A 17,301-nucleotide genomic window follows, 5' to 3' on the forward strand; every position below is an offset into this window, starting at 1 on the left:
CTGAAGTCTTTCGCTTCACTTAGAAGATATTCTAATATTGTTTTTCAAATAACAGAAACAAAATGCTATATAAAATAAAATTTACCACCTTAGGCCAAGGCTTAAAACAAGTAAAATGTTACACAATGTCATAAATTTTGTTTTCAATTGTTAGTGGCTTTTCCCAAGGACTCACCAACTGAGTATAACCCTTCTCCCCTCCACCCTAGTCCCTAGTCCTCAGATGGCTTGTTTGTAGTTCATTAACTTAGATGAGCACCTCCTTCTTTGGGACAATTAGAGACACTCTTGGATGGTGATTTGGACTTTGATTTTTTCTCATGTCCTGGTGGAAGGCTTCTGGACCTAGAGCGGGACCCGGTCAGTGATGGAGATCTTGACACAGAGGAGGACTTGGAGTTGGATCTTTGGGTAGATCTGGATTTAGAGGTTGATGGAGAGCTCCTGTGGAAATGAAAGCAAGAACGAGAGTGATCAATCGGATCGGGATCTCGGGACCAGGATTGGCTCTTGGTGTTGGAATGGCTCTGGACGACTATGCCCTGGGCTACAGCTCTGGCCATTGTAGTTGTCACTATCGTAGGGCCACCTACCTGTGGGGCGACGTTCCCCAGCGGCAGCCTTGGTGGGAATCTAGGGGACGACCATAGCGGGCCATCTGCACCCTTAGCTCCCTGCCATCCAGTACGATCCCATCTAGGGCATCCATGGCGTCCTCAGCGTGGTGCTTGTGGTGGAAACGGACAAAAGCGAAGCCGCGGGACTTTTTAGTGAAGCGATCCCGTGGGATGTACACATCCCCGACAGGCCCATACTTCTGGAAGACACGACGTAGGGTGTTGGGCGACGTGCGGTAGGTGAGGTTTTCCACCTTAAGGGAAGTCATGCCCTCCACATTGGGAGGAGGACGACTGTGACTCATTGTCCCTGTGAGGTTTGTCTGTGGACCTTTCAATTTAGAGGGGTCATTAGGAGAGAGTAACCAACTGGGAGACTGAGCTTTGCCCAGAGGGCTGCTCTGGTTGCCTTGGGTTCCTTTGGCTCCGCCTCTTTGTCAGTTGGCTTATGCCTGTGGTGCTTAGAGATTTTAGAATGTTACACAGAACCCCGCCCATCACTAGAGGTCAGACCACCTGAGAGAGAAATGATTACATACCAATGTTTAAAAATGTGATTTTACCCATATAAATCTAAGCATTCAGTTTTATATACGTATAGATATAACTCTCTGACCTGAAGTACTTTCGCAATGATTCATATATGCCAGATATATGAATATTTTCATATTTTATTCATATTTTAAAAGACAATCAAAAGTCAAACAAAGTTTAATCTGGTAAGGGTGATAATACTACTGTTACAGGGTAGAACCCTTTCCTGAAATGGAGGCAGAGCAGAGACCCTCCCCCTCCCTTTTCAAACCATGATTCTTACAATCATGCCCCAAAGATTTCAGACATGTCACTTAGAGTAACAGGCATGAGTTTATTAGAAGGGATAGGAAAAGGGAAAAGGGGACACTCTTGAGAGTGGGGGTTGGGGGCGTGGGGGGCCTGGGGTGTCCTCTAAAAGAGAAGTATGTTGTGCCTCCTGACCTCCAGTTTTATTAGGGTCCCAGGGCCATTTCCAGAGAGTCCCACCCTGGCCCACTTCTCGACTTTTGACTGAAAACAGGATGATATCGGACTTCCAAATCTACACTTTGCATGACAACTCTAGGTCTTTTCGTGAAATCTGTTCTTACAGATTCTATGGTTACCGGGATTTATTCTCACCTCCCTGAGTTCTGGGATCTGGTCTGTATAAGAGTCACAAAAGTTCCCCTCACCTCCCTTCAGGATAACTTGTACTCTTCTTATTGGTGTTTAGGGCCTGTATCTCTCCTGCAGATAACAGGTAGTTTCATGTGGAATGTAACATATCCTGTTAACCAGGCAGGGCAATAGGTAAATTGCTTTTTTTTTTTTTTTTTTTTAATGACAGCATGTGGGGATCAGCACAGTGGGCCCAGTTTATAAAATTATTCCCTTAACTTCATGTTCCCACCACATATCTCTCTATTCTATATCACTAACAGGCAAAGAGAGATTGAGAGTCATCTATAGAGTATGAACTCTAATCACAAACTTGTAAAGGTCCCCTACTCTGCTATAGGCTGCTTGAAAATATGAGTTAAAGGTGTCGTGATCTGTGATTCCAAATTATGTAATTGAATATTATACAGTTTCGTAGACATTTTTGCTTCCTCATTAGTTTACCCAATATACTTTCTGATGACTGGAAGTCTACTTAATGTAATTTCCATTTTAAAAATTGGCTATAATAACAACAAAAACAAAAATGATAACTATATGAAGGTGATGCATATGTTAATTTGCTTGATTGTTGTGATTATTTCATAATATATGTGTATCTGTGTATAAAAACATCAAGTTGCACATCTTAAAACTGGAAGATTAAAAATTTTAGAGTTACATTTGATCAAATAGTTGCATCTTTTATCATGAATTATGTTCATTACACACCAGTATGGGTTTGATAGTGATTGGGAGAAGTACAAAATATGTTATTAACTATGGGTCACCCTCAATGAATATTGTGTATTTGCAAGTCATAGAACATTCTATACTTTATGAAGTTCTCCCTAAGGATTTTATACTCCTTGTACAATATTCCTGTTTCTTTGGCATATTTGTAGGCTTACTACTATGTGTATAGGACTGTTATATATTTTTAGCCATTTTTTTCTTTTTAGATATACGTGACAGTAGAGTGTATTTTGATATATTATACACACAGAGTATAACTTATTCTATTATTTAAGATTCCATTCTTGTGGTTGTACATGATGTGTACAGGACTATTTTAGATACCATATATTCTGTTTACCTAGTACATGAAAGAATTAAAATGATTGGTTAAATGTATTCTTTGATTGCTATAGAAACTTTACTTGATGTAGAGCATTAGAAACCTTTATATCAAAAGGCATTGGAGGGCTGGGGCTGTGGCTCAGTGCTAGAGTGCTTGCCTAGCATGTGTGAGGCACTGGGTTTGATTCTCTGCACCACATTAAGTAAATAAATACTTAAAGATATTGTGTCCAACTACAACTAAAAATTTTAAAAAATTTTTTAAAAATTGGAAAAAGTACTGTACTGCATAGTGTTGTTAGGGAAAGTAGAGATCAATAATGTAAAGATACAGAACTAAAACAATTTTATAAGATTTAAATTATCAAGTTAACATATTGGTCTGAGAAGAAATATGAATTTTTACATTTAGGATATAGATACAATCCCAAAATCTTGTTCAGCAGTTGATTACACGAACTGATATGTGAATAAATCAATTTATCCATCAATCATTGAACATTGAGCCACACTGTCAAGCAAATGAATATGATTATAAGTAAAACAGACATTGTGATTTTTTTCTTCCTTAACAAGCAAGTACAGTAAGTACTTGACAGAATAAACTAAAGAAAGACTATTCACCAAACAGTATTTCAATATAAAACAATTATTTATATGAAAACAGAAAATAAGAGATAAATATTGGATAATGTTTTCGTCTCCATTCTGTGAGCAAGGAGTGTTACTCTAGAGGTAGATATATCTGTGCCTTGGAGATGGATATATACTAGTCATTAAGATGTTTCAAGTATTCCCCTTTTTTCCAATTCCATGCCACAAAATAACCTTAAAATTGTGCTTTGGCTTCCCAAGAAAATATTTCTCCTGAGAGAAAATATGCTGATCAATATATACAAGTATTTGAAGTCCATTTAAAAGTAATATTTATAAATATAATTCAAAAATTTTATTTTAGTTACATTTTAATTAGTTACATTTCCAAATTTTTGATGACTTCAGACTTTTGAACCAGAACTAGTAAAAACCCCAAATATAATCCTGGAGTGTGGTGATCCCCTCCAGGTCTTTTCAATTCTTAGTTCTAGGTGGGACTATCCTTTCTCAGTCATAGCTTTCTTATTGCCTTGTTGCCATTGTCAACTGCAATGCTCAGCAGTACATTAATTATCTTGGGGCAGGTCTATGATTTGTTCGCATCAAGACTCTTTAGTCCTGGTGGGGGGGGGGACCTGCATATATTTCACAGAATTGTTTCCTAGTGAATTCTTGGAGGAAAATATCTAAGAGAGTTCTCTTGGGAAATATTCAAGTCACAAAACCTATCATTCTGTGAACCCTCAGCAGACTCACCCAGTGTTTTTCTTAATATAGTTAGAGGATTCGTAGTCTTAGGAAATGCTTTGGGAATAATCATATTTGTGTTGAATTATATTTGGAAAGTGCTAAATATACTAATCTTTCTTAGCAACTGACAGAGAATGTTAACATATTAAAAACTGAATGATAGAAAACAAAAATATTTGCCTAACATTTATGGCATCATCATAAGAGCATTTCACCAAAGAAAACATTTCCCCTTCTTCAACAACATCCATGCATAGTTATACAAACTATATATTCCAATATATTGAAAAGTCCAAATTCATTACTTTTTTAAATCACAAAATAGTTTTCTTGTTGTTCTGTGCCTGCTCCTTGCTTATATGTCACATAGTGACAGAAAATGGAATTTACCCCATATATTTCAATTGAGCAAACTTTAATGAATGGGCTACTAAAGAGATGCATGCCAGTTAAGAAAAAGAACAAGGAATGGTTGATATTCAGAGAGGAGAAATAGCATGAAGCTTTTACCACCTCTAAAGCAGAAGGGCAAGTGTCTTGGAAATGGGCATGCCCACTGGGAGAACTAATCACATAGGGATTCAGCAATTGCTCAAGATGTCATAATGTGGAAGGAGTGGTGGTGTTATCCCCCAACTTTTCTTTTCCTCATTTATATTCCAGTTAATGTTCCTCTTTGGCTTAACTCAAATACAAGCTAACAAGGGAACGTGAGATATGCAGTTTGAATAGGGCAATCTTCTAAGGCAACAGTATAGAGATGAGCATAAAATGAAGCAGAAGGTGTCAGCAAACAGAATTACTAACGCATCTTTTATGTTAGTCCTGCCTCCCTAACATAGATTATGAGTCCACACTATCTTATACTAACATATTCACAATAAGAAGGTAACTCTAAGCCCCTGTTCCCTGATTGATAATTTAAAACAAGTGCTTCATATTGGAAGAAAGATCTTTTAGGACGTTTTATTCTTGTTGTTTGACTGTTTTGTTTGTGTTGCCCCTGAAGTCCTTGTTCTTATTGAAATTAACTTCCTACCCTTTAACTCAGCTGAATTTGTAGTTATATTTTAAAGAATTATTGAGGAAAAAGTTAGATCAAACCTGATGAATAACATTGTCATAATACAATCCTGAGAGTCTTTCTGAATCCTTTCTGAATTTTTCTCACTCTATTCAGGATTGTATTCTCTAAATTAAATCCTTATATTGGAAGACTTGGGGTTTGCCTTATCAACTCATATTGGTCAGTTAGATGAATTGGATTATTTATCAGGGTCTGTTCCATGGCCAAAGTTGAATTTGGTCTTCTGTTATAGTTTTGGATGACAATTTATGACTTCTTATGTTTGTTGTCATACTTCAAGAACTGTATTGGAAAAAAATATAAATCTTACCCACTGAGGCAGAAAAAATGGTTTGGATTTGATATTCCTTCTGTTGTCCCAATAGTACTTTCATGAAAAAGTAGATATAAAGATCATAATTTATTTCACAGTATGATCAAAATAGCATGCAGCTAATGTTTTCAATCTTAGGCCTGATTAATCAGTGGTGTGATGATTATGGGAGAAATTCTTCTCTCTATATATATATATCTATATGTCATATGCTGCATCAATAGAACATAATATTTAAATTGTTTTATATTTAATGTTACTTTCTTCTTAATCTTTTTTTTTTTTGTACCAGGGATAGATACCAGGGATTCAACCCAGGGGTGATTAACCATTGAGCCACAGTGGAGACATGGTCTCACTGGGTTGCTTAGGGCCTCACTAAGTTGCTGAGGCTGGCTTTGAATTTTTGATCCTCTTGCCTCAGCCTCTCAAGCTGGGATTACAGGCATGCAGACATGTTCCACCACACCCAGCCTCAGTTTATAATATTCTTAATAATGAAGTGATTTGAAGATTACTGAAGTTTTTTTCTTCCAGTCAATATCTTATTAACAACATGAAAAAAAGAAAAGAAGATGACAATGCTTTAAAAAATGAGTTTTATTTCTCATCAAAAAAGTTGTTGACTCATTCTTCAAACACTGTTACTGATTTTTAAAAATGAATACGTAAAAACTGCTGAGAAATACAACTCACTGAATTCATGATTTTCCCTTTACCTGGACTCACAAGTAATTATTAAAAAATTGTCCATGATCCTATCTACGTCAGCTGAACCAAATCAGTATATCACCTATTTGAGCTAAGCACCAACATTCTCTCTCTCTCTCTCTCTCTATATATATATATATATATATATATATATATATATATATATTAGAGAGAGAGAGAGAGAGAGAGAGAGAGAGTTGTCAATGGACCTTTATTTTATTTATTCATATATGGTGCTGAGAATTGAACCCAGGGCCTCACACGTGCTAGGCAAGCACTCTACCACTGAGCCAAACCCCAGACCCAACATTTTATTATAGTAACAATGATGGTCACAGTGTCTTAAGTTTACTTGTAAACTTACTTGTAAATATGGTATAAATATTCACTGACAGTTTAAAAATAATGAATTTGAAGGCAGAACCAGTAAACAATTTGTGCTACTTGATATCAAAAGATCTTCAAAAGAGAGAAAGTGGCATTGCCAGAAAGAAGACAATGGAGACAAATGAGTGATTGAGAGACTCTAAAGAAAGCAATTGGATTCTTGTTTTCCAGACTCTAGTTAATGTTTTTTTTTTTTTTTTTGGTACTGGGGATTGAACTCAGGGGTACTCAGCCACTGAGCCACATCCCCAGCCCTGTTTTGTATTTTATTAGAGACAGGGTCTCACTGAGTTGCTTAGCATTTTGCTTTTTGCTGAAGCTGTCTTTGAACTCGAGTTCCTCCTGTCTCAGCCTCCTGAGCCATTGGGATTACAGTTGTAGGCCACCACGCCTGGCTCAGTTTTTTAAAAAATGATTTAATAGTGAAAGAAATTAATTCCTAGCACATGTTCAAGCTGTTTTTCCATATTTCTTGATCATTTGAAACGATTAAGATTGTGTTAGAAGATCCAAGCAACTATCCTTTTTAGTAAATATGTTTCATAAAAAAAAATCTTGTTGGTGATTAGGTATATTATTAATTTAAAAAATAACCAGAGGCTGGGCATGGTGGCACATGCCTATAATTCTAACAACTTTGGAGGCTGAGGCAGGAGGATCACAAGTTCAAAGTCAGTCTCAGAAACTTAGTGAGACCCTGTCTCAAAATAAAAAATGGTTGGGGATGTGATTCAATGGTAAAGCACCCCCAGTTCAATCCCTGGTATGAAAAAATTAAAACAAGCAAAGAAACAAAGAACAAATCTCAACTAGACACAAGACGTTTGAAGCTGACCATAATAAACAGAGAATTTAGTCTAAAAGTTGATTTTAAGCTTACTTTTGCTTTCCTCGGTTCTTAACTTCCATTAAGAAATTTCCTGAGGTTCATGAGGCATGCCACCCCAGAATCTATTAATTCTTTCCAAAATTTCAATTTATTGCTTTAGTTTTAGAGAACTTATTATTAGAACCATCTTCTCCCTTAGGGATGGAAAATATCACATTAGTTATAATGAACAGGCTAAAACTGTTAGCCTTTTCTTTTCATAGGAGTTTGATAATTCTCAAAGTCCATAGGTTTTCCATTTCTCAATCATGCCCCTGGGGGATGAATAAAAGATTAAACAATATTGGAGGACCTCTAGGTCTGCTTTAAGGAAGCAATAGAAAAATTTTCATATTTGAGGGAGGTAAGATATAGAAAGGAAAGAGGTTGGTGAGGAAAGTAGAGGGGGAAGAAAGAAGAATGAGATTGTCTTATTTTACCTATTATTATTTCTTTAACCAAACAGTTTATCTTTGAATCCCTTAGAAATTCAGGACCCTTCTTACCAGAGTTTCCAAAAGTAGTAACTTACAAAGTGTTATGTAAACTAATAAAGAACTCCCTGAATATTTTATTATGATGAACAATGAAGGCATGCTAGTCATGCATTACCAGAAACTTGCCATTCTAACAAAATTTTAGAAGAAATATAAACTGAAGAAATATTGAAGCCTTTTATATATGATATTTAAAAGAAATATCAAAGGTTTTGCTTTAACTTTATTTTGGGGAATCAGGGATTGAAACTCAAGGGCACTTGACCACTGAACCACATCCCCAGCCCTATTTTGTGTTTTTATTTAGAGACAGGGCCTCATTGAGTTGCTCAGTGCCTTGCTTTTGCTGAAACTGGCTTTGAACTCAGCCTCCCGAGCCACTGGAATTACAGGTGTGTGCCACCATGCCTGGCTTAGTTTTAACTTTAGAAATTATATTTTAGGTCCAGTATAATGTCTAGGGAACCAGCTAGTTTAAATCTCTTAAATTTTATTATGGAAAAAAATACTCATATTAAAGATTAAAGGAAGTAATGCAGACTTTATTCAGGGAGAGAGAAGTTGAAATTAACTCTCACTTCTAGGACAAGTGGGAATTTGTAGTCAAGCAGCAGAGTTGAGATCAATGGATGAAAAATAACTCAGAAAAAAATTCTGAGGTAAGAGGCATCTGGCTTTCTGGCAAACCAACTTGACAGGAGTGTTGTTAAAGGCAGACCAGGATGATAAGTTACATACAGAAGGTGGGGAATGAGGGATTTAGTAAAGTAATCAAAAATGGTCAGATACTAGAGGTTGGGGGGATGAAGAATTTGCTTAGATATCAGTAGAAAGAGATTTTATTTGTGCTAAACTGACCCAGCAGGAGTCTTGCTAAGGATAGTCAGAAAGAAAACTCCGAAAAGCCTGACTCAAATTTAGCTAAGGACAGAGTCTATCAGTTTCCAAATTTACTCAAATATGCAATATCCTCTACTTTATTATTTGTGGTTTTACTTGTATGTTTCAGTTATTCATAGTCAACTGCTGACTAAAAATATTAAAATAGTAAAATCTAGAAATAAGTAATTCATTAAGTATTAAATCATACACTTTACTGAGTAATGTGATGAAATCTCATGCTCTTCACCTCTGTCCCACTGAGGACATGAATCACTCCTTTGTCCAGTGTATCCACACTGTGTATACTCCCTGTCTGTTAGTCACTTAGCTATCTTGGTTGGTTATAAGACCAAAGTACTTATATTCAATAAATCTCATGTACTAGCCTAACAATACATCATGATGCCTATGTCATTCACCTCACTTCATCACATCACGTAGACATTGTATCCTATCACATCTTCAGAAGAAGCAGCCTGAGTAACGTATTATATGAAATTTTGAGAAAGACCACATTCATATAATTTTTATCACAATATATTGTTCTGACTGTTCAATTTTTCAGGATATTATTATTCATCTCTTACCATCCCTAATCCCTAATTTATAAATTAAACTTTATCATAGCATTTGGTATAATATGGATTTCAAAAACAACCAGAAATCAAAGCCAGACACATAACATTTGAAGTTGATAATAATAAACTGACAGAATTTAGTCTAAAAGAGGATTTTAAGCTCATTTTTACTTTCCTCCTTTCCTTATGTCCTTTAAGAAACTTCCTGAGGCATTCTTCTCTGGAACTCTCCCTCTCCTGTATCCATCTTTCTCTCATATATATGCATGCATGTATTACATGTATAATACACATATATGTGTGAATAAACATAGATTAGCCCCCCACATTCTTGTGAGTTCCATATGAGAATCAAAAATAGAAAAAAATTTGTCTCTGTATTGAACACATGGACTTTTTTACAGTCTAACAACTATTTTAATTGTATTAGATATTTTAAGTAATCTATAGATGATTGAAAGTATACGGGGGATTGTGTAGGTTATAGGCAGATACTATACTATTTTATATGAGAGACATAAGCAGTTGCAGATTGTGCTATATGGAGGGGGTTTTGGAATCAATTCCCCATGAATACCAAGGAAAAGCTGTACATATAGTTCAGTACTACATGAAGTTTCAGGTATTATTGGGGGTCTTGGAAAATATACTCTGAATAAGCAAGGACTACTATTATCACTGAGCTCTACAAGAAGACAGGCACTCTAGACCTTTACAATTGTGTTTCTAAAACTTTAATGTCCTTAGAAATCACCCAGGGACTTAATAAAATGCACATTGTGATTCAATAGGTTTTTGGTGAGGCCTGATAACTTTTATTTCTAACATGCTCCCAGATGAGATTAAGGCTATATCTACACACCCACTTTGATTAGCAAAATGTCATTGCTTACAATTTAGTCAGGCAGATCAAAATTGGAATCAAGGCTTATTTATTTACATTATTTACATATTGTCATTTTACTTTGGTGAATTTCAGTTTCTATGTTTCAGTTTCCTAATCTGTAAAATTGAATCGAGAGTACCTCTCTTATAACATTTTTGTAACCATTAAATAAAGCACCCTTAAATATTGTGGACACTAAATGAAAGAGTTGGACATGTGTTTATATAATTATGGTGACTGGTACATGGTAAAGGTTTTTTTTTTTTTTTTGTTTTTTTTTTTCTGGCAGTTACTTTTATCTTTGGGTGAAATGCCTGATGTTGATTTCTAGATAAAGTATCTTTTTTTAATATTTATTTTTTTTAGTTGTAGTTGGACACAATACCTTTATTTCAGTTATTTATTTTTAGGTGGTGCTGAGGATTGAACCCAGGGTCTCTGCACGGACAAGGCGAACGCTCTACCACTGAGCCAGAACCCCAGCCCCTAGGTAAAGTGTCTTATATTTACCAGTCTTCTGTTAAAAACTAGGATGCTAGATAATAAGAATAGTTATTTTTTTTCTGTTAGAATTTCAGCCCTTATAATATATGCATTTTTTTCTGTTATCTAAAGTAGAGAAGATAGAAGTACTAGAAAGGGATAGAAGTTCCTCATAAAATGGATGAGTGCTCTTGAAACATTCAACTCACAGAAAATGGTCTCCTTTCATTCTATCAAATGGCTTTAAGCTTGTCATATCAACAAGTGCAGGGACATAGCACAGACAGAAAAAATTCTAATGCCAAGAAGGTACAATTTTTTTTAAAGAACAATACTACAAAAACCTAGGAGTTTAATTATGAATGAAATAATCCTATATCACAGAACAGAAAATAATTTATTTTCTAAAACAATATGGACTGACATTCATGGTGCCTTTTTTTAAAATTTGGCTTTTATCTTTTTAAACCTCATAGCTCCCTCCTGTGTTTATAGTGGAACTAGACCTTTTCCATCTGCCTGTGCTACATCTCCTTATTTGTTCCACAGAATACAAATAAGCTTCATTATCTACATTTCTCAGTCATCAAGTTGAAATTAAAATATATTATAGCCTTGACAAGTCACAGTAGAGCACTAGGAAGGAATTTTCTAGTGCAAAGTACCTGTATGTATTCAAAGTAAAATGTGTATTGATTTATTTTTCTTTTTAAAATACTCTTTTCAATTATAGAAACTACTTGTATCAAATGGAATTTTATTAACCTGTTTATAAGCTATTGAAAGTATCTTCAGTCTACATCCCTAAAATTAATTTACCATGGATTTAACAAGTGGTTAAATTTATTATGCAAAATACCACGAGAAATTAGAAAGCCTGATTCCTTTCTTTTTGCCTTATAATCATACATGGAAAAGTTAATGCTATAGAAAGAGCACATTACCTTAGCCTCAGGTTTTAAGATATCTCTAATTACCCATATGATCTTTGAGCATGGTGGTTATATTCATAGCAGGAATTATGGTTACCTCTGTATGTAATGAGGGGAAGACTGACTAGTATTTCCCAAATTTGAGGGGTCATGAACTCTTTTAGAACATTGTTACAAGTACAGCTATTCAAGCCCCTCCTCTGATACAGTAGACTTGGGGCAGCACACAGGTGATTCTTTTTATCAAACAAGTTAGGAATATATACAGACATACACTTTCTAAGTTTGTTCATCTGGAATATCCTATTGTTTCAAAAAATAACTAAAATTCAATGAAAGGTGTATGAATGAGGTGCAACTGCTACTAGGATTTATTAAAGAAGGGACTAATTCTATCTTAGATTATCAGGGAAGTTTTTACCCTTTAAAAGACAGATATGCTATTAGTACCTATGAAAAAGGGAGAGTAGCAGATGGGAGTACAGAAAGACTAAAACAGAGTAATAAAAGGAAATGGAAGGGTTGGGTATGTAGTTCAGTGGTAGAGTACTTGTTTCACGTAAATGCAAGGTACTGGGTTCAATCCCAGCATGAAAAAAATTTAAAAAGTAAATGGAGCTGGATGCAGTGGCACATGCCTGTAATCACCATGACTTAGGATTCTGAGGCAAGAGGATTGAAAGTTTGAGGCCAATCTCAGCAATTTAGCAAGACCTTGTCTCAAAACAAAACAAAACAAAACAAAATGGAAAGAAAGAAGGAAAGAGCTGAGGATATAGCTCAGTGGTAAAGCTATAACCTCCAGCCTCCCTGAAAAAGTAAAAGTAATGAGTAATGAGTAAAAAGTAAAAGTAAAAGTAAAAGTAATGAGTAAAAAGTAAAAGTAAAAGTAATGAGTAAAAGAGTATAAAGAATATTTGATGGTGGGGTTATAGCTCAGTTGTAGAGCACTTGCCTAGGATGTGCGAGGCACTGGGTTTGATTCTCAGCAAATCAAATTTATTTATTTATAAAAAATAAATAAAATAAAGGTCCACTGACAACAAAAAAATGTTTTTAAATATTTTAAAGTGTAAAGTATAGGGCTGGGGATGTGGCTCAAGCGGTAGCACGCTCGCCTGGCATGCATGGGGCACTGGGTTCGATTCTCAGCACCACATACAAACAAAGATGTTGTGTCTGCCGAAAACTAAAAAATAAGTATTAAAAAATTCTCTCTCTCTCTCTCTCTCTCTCTCTCTCTCTCTCTCTCTCTCACTCTATCTTAAAAAATAAAGTGTAAACTATAAAGATTATTTAATGGATCTGTGCAAGGTAAAGGTGAAAATGTAAAATTCTTTATGCAAAGAAGATGCTTGAATTGTGGCTAAGAAGATTGGACTTAGTTTGTATATAAATGGTATCCACCAACAGCGTTGTGGTTTGGATATGAGATGTCCCTCCAAAAGCTCATAATGTTAGACAATGCAGGGATGATGTTTGGAGGTGAATGATTATATTATAAGAGCTGTAACCTAGTCAGTAGATCCATCTAATTTGAATGGATTACTGAGTGGTGACTGTGGGCAGGTAGGGCATGGCTGGAGAAAGTAGGTCACTGGGGGTGTGCCCTTGGGAAATACATTTTGTTCTTGACTCTTCACTCTATTTCTTTGCTTTCTGGTTGCCATAAGCTGAGAAGTTTTCCTCCAACATGCCCTTCTGCTATAATGTTCTGCCTCACTTCAGGCCCAGAACAATGGAAGTTGGTCAACCAGGAACTCCACCTCTGATATTGTAAGCCCAAAATAAACTTTTTTTCCTCTCAGTTGTTCTTATCAGGTATTTTGTTCATGGTGTTGAAACACTAATATAACTAGCAATGTTTTTTTGTTGTTGTTGTTGTTATTGTTGTTTTGGATACTGGGGGTTGAACTCAGGGGCACTCGACCACTGAGCCACATCCCCATCCCTATTATGTATTTTATTTAGAGACAGGGTCTCACTGAGTTGCTTAGGGTCTTGCCAATTTCTGAGGCTGGCTTTGAACTCTCAGCTTCCCAAGCTGCTGGGATTACAGGTATGCACCACTGGGTCCGGCTACAACTAGTAAATTTTTAAGCTCAATCTATATATTCAGTAAGGAGCACATTAGAAGTAGAAGAAATAAAGATAAAACAGGAATGCCACTTAGAATAGTTTTGATGTGGTTTGTCTCCCAAAGGTCCATGTATTAGAGGCTTTGTCCCCAGGGTGAAAGTATGGGTAGGTAATGTTGAAACTTCAAGAGATGGGGCCTACCCTCAGAAATATTTAAGTTAGTGCTTGTGGAATCCATGGATTCTTGTGAGGGTGAGTTGTTCTAAAAGCTTAAGTCTCTCTTTGGCTTCCTGTTTTGAGAGGTGATCCTTCCTTCAACATATAGTCCTACCAGGATGCCTTTAGGCCTTTGCCAAATACAAACAATTGAAGCCACCATATCTTGGTTTGTTAGTCTCCAAAAGTGTAAGCTAAATAAACATTTTCTCTGTATTAAGTTAGCCTGTCTCAGGTATTTTACTGCAGTACTACATAGCAGACTTACATATCACTAATAAGATTTTAGATGGCTTAGGTATGAAATTAGCCATGAATATGCACATTGAAGCTGGAAATCATAATTGTGGTTAAGGGAGATCTCTGAAAGTGGGGTTGGGAGTTGGGACAGAAAGGACTTTAATGGGAAAAGAAAACTGACAGGGAAAAATTGTCCTATCTTAGAATTCAGTGAGGTAACAGATTATATTTTATACATTTTCTAATTATTTCTTTCAATTATTAGAATATTTTTGCAGAAACAATACCATCATGTTTCCAAAACCCTTTTATATTTCTTTCTTTCAGTATCATGGTGTAGATAATTTTGTAGGTATATTATTGTTCACAGTTTCAGTCTATTGTCAGTTGGCCCTGTTGCTTTGGGGCCTGTGGGAAGACAGTATGTCCTGGTGGGAATGCATGACAGTTGAAACTGCATATGTCTTGGTCACATCAAGAGGGAAAGAGGGAGGGAGAAAGGAATCAGGATCCCAATATCCTCTTCAACAGCATGTCCACAGTAATTTAACTTGCTTCTACTAGGCCGCTCTTTAAAAGACTCCCAATAGTGCCATGAACTGGGGACCAAGTCTTTAGCACTTGGGCCTTTGGAGGACAGTTATCCAAACTATACCACTTCCTTAGTCAAGAATATCTATAGTTTAAAAGGAGAAAAGTCTTTCACAGGTAGATTTTCTTCCTACCCTCAACCTAGCTCTGATTAGGAATTCTTATTTGTCTGCTTTCTATGTATCGTGACCTACTATATCTTTTAGGAAGTGCTTGAATATACAAGCCATAATCAATGCCAGACCTTCCCATAACCCCTGGCTCTTGTTTCAGTCCTGAGGGTACCTGGTAGGCATGAATAGGACCATTTATGAGCTGGCATTAAATAGCACCAGTCATGAGTTACCTTGGGCCTGGTATTCCCAAAGCATCAGCAATGACGAAGAGGAAATGTTGAAAAACAGGCCAAAGGAATTTGTGGTATAACTTGGAATACTCTTTATTCAGGATAATATTTATTCATTCTATTTCTGGTTTCAGGATATTATAAAATATGTGGGAATCAGTAATTTTGCTACTGAGTTTACAAGGTAAAGTTGAGGTAAAATTATTCTTGGTATCTTTCTTAATTTCTTAGGGTTGCCAAAACAAATTGGCACAAATTTGGTGAATTAAAATGGTAGCAGTTTTATTTCTCATTGTTCAAGAGACCAGAAGTCCAAAACCAAGGAGTTGGCAGGACTGGTCCCTCCTGGAGATTCTGAGAAACCATTCTATGTCCCTTTCTTTGTTTCTGGTGGTTGCCAGAATCTTTAGTGTGCCCTGGTTTGTGCAGCATGATGTGATTAACAGCCTCTGTCTTCACATGGCTTTTGTCTCATGTCACTCTCTCCTTTGTTTTTCTGTATCCAGATTTCCCTTTCTTTTCTCTTTCAGTGACACCAGTCATTGGATTTATTGCCTGCCCTCTACTGGGAGGCTGCCAGTGCCTCCCCAGGGGGTCCCTTTTCCTGCCCAGGAGGGTATAAACCACCAGAGAAAATAAGTCAGGAATATTTAATGAAGAATAAAAGACAGAGTCAGCATTATAGTTTTGAAGCAGAGCACCTGATAGGGAGCTGGAGCTGGACTATTAGAAAATGGCTCCCGTGGTTTATTTAAGGGAGTACATCAAATGCAGGGATAAGGTTTCAGGAGTGGAGTCTTAATTCCTGATGTCTTGCAGTCAGCAGGTTGATTGGCATCTTGCACCTATCTCTGAGAGGCTGTGTGGCTGTAGCATGTCACCCCATCTCCGTGTGGGACCAGGCAGAGCTGAATAGGGCTCACATGTGTCTGGGTGGTCTTGGCCAGAGGAAGTTTCCACTGGACATTTCCAGATACCAGATTCTCCTATTCATTGGTTGCAATGCCAGTGTAGTCCACACATAGCTCACTGATGGCTCTCAACAGCCCTCAGTCCAGGATGATTTCATCTTGAGATCTGTAGCTAATTACTCTATTTATAAATGCCCTATTTACAGATTAGGTCACATTCCAAAATTCTGAGTGAGCATGAATATTTTTTGGGAGACACTCTTCAATCCACTACAAGATTTATCTATATTTGTTCTTTTCACACACACTTTTTTTTTTAAAAATGAAAACTTGCACAGAACTTCCAGATATAATACTGGGAAATAAGAGAGTTGAAATTGGTTCTGGAAACCTCAAATGCTGGACTTCTGCTTTTTTCTGAGGTAACTTTATGGATCTTAAAAATAACATAAAGGAAAATATCGAAATCCATTAATTGTAACATTGACTAGAGTGCTACTTATCTTAAAAAATAAACCTACATTTGGAAATCAAAATTGAAATAAAGAACTATCCAGAGGTCCAATACAGATTCAATATTAGTAGAATATCATTTGTACTATAGGCAGTTTTATTGCTGAGTAACACAGAATTTATAACTCAGTATATTTACAGATAGTAAATTTAGTGGCCTCTTAGATACAAGTTACCAGGGGCTCTCTGTGTTGATAGCTAGTGCAAATATATTGAGGGGTGAGTAGGGTAATATTCCTGTAAATGTCTTGAGTGTATATCTCCAATGCCAAGTTCCGTGCTTGATTTATATTAAAGCATCAATGAAAATTAAGGAAGGAATATATTTTATACAGCAAGTTTTGGATATTAAATACCATGTGCTCAGACTAGAAGCTAATAAGATAGCTTAGTCAAAACTTTTCCTGTATAATTATATTATTTCTTATCCAGCATATATATGTTCTACTGCTTCCAATTTTGTTCCATCTTGTTATGCAGTGATCTTGCTTCATTATTGTCTGTGTCCTGATTACAGTTTCTTTAAAGTGGTTAATAACAAAATCTTCAGCCTTTTTCATT

General features: G+C 36.1%; 1 pseudogene; it reads right to left on the reverse strand.

Annotated features, from left to right (window-relative positions):
* Nucleotides 1–242: 242 nt before the first annotated feature.
* Nucleotides 243–922, reverse strand: LOC113199690 (serine/arginine-rich splicing factor 2 pseudogene; annotated as a pseudogene).
* Between the last annotated feature and the right edge of the window lie 16,379 nt (nt 923–17,301).

Source organism: Urocitellus parryii, chromosome X, assembly GCF_045843805.1.
Source record: "Urocitellus parryii isolate mUroPar1 chromosome X, mUroPar1.hap1, whole genome shotgun sequence".
Taxonomy (NCBI): Eukaryota; Metazoa; Chordata; class Mammalia; order Rodentia; family Sciuridae; genus Urocitellus; species Urocitellus parryii.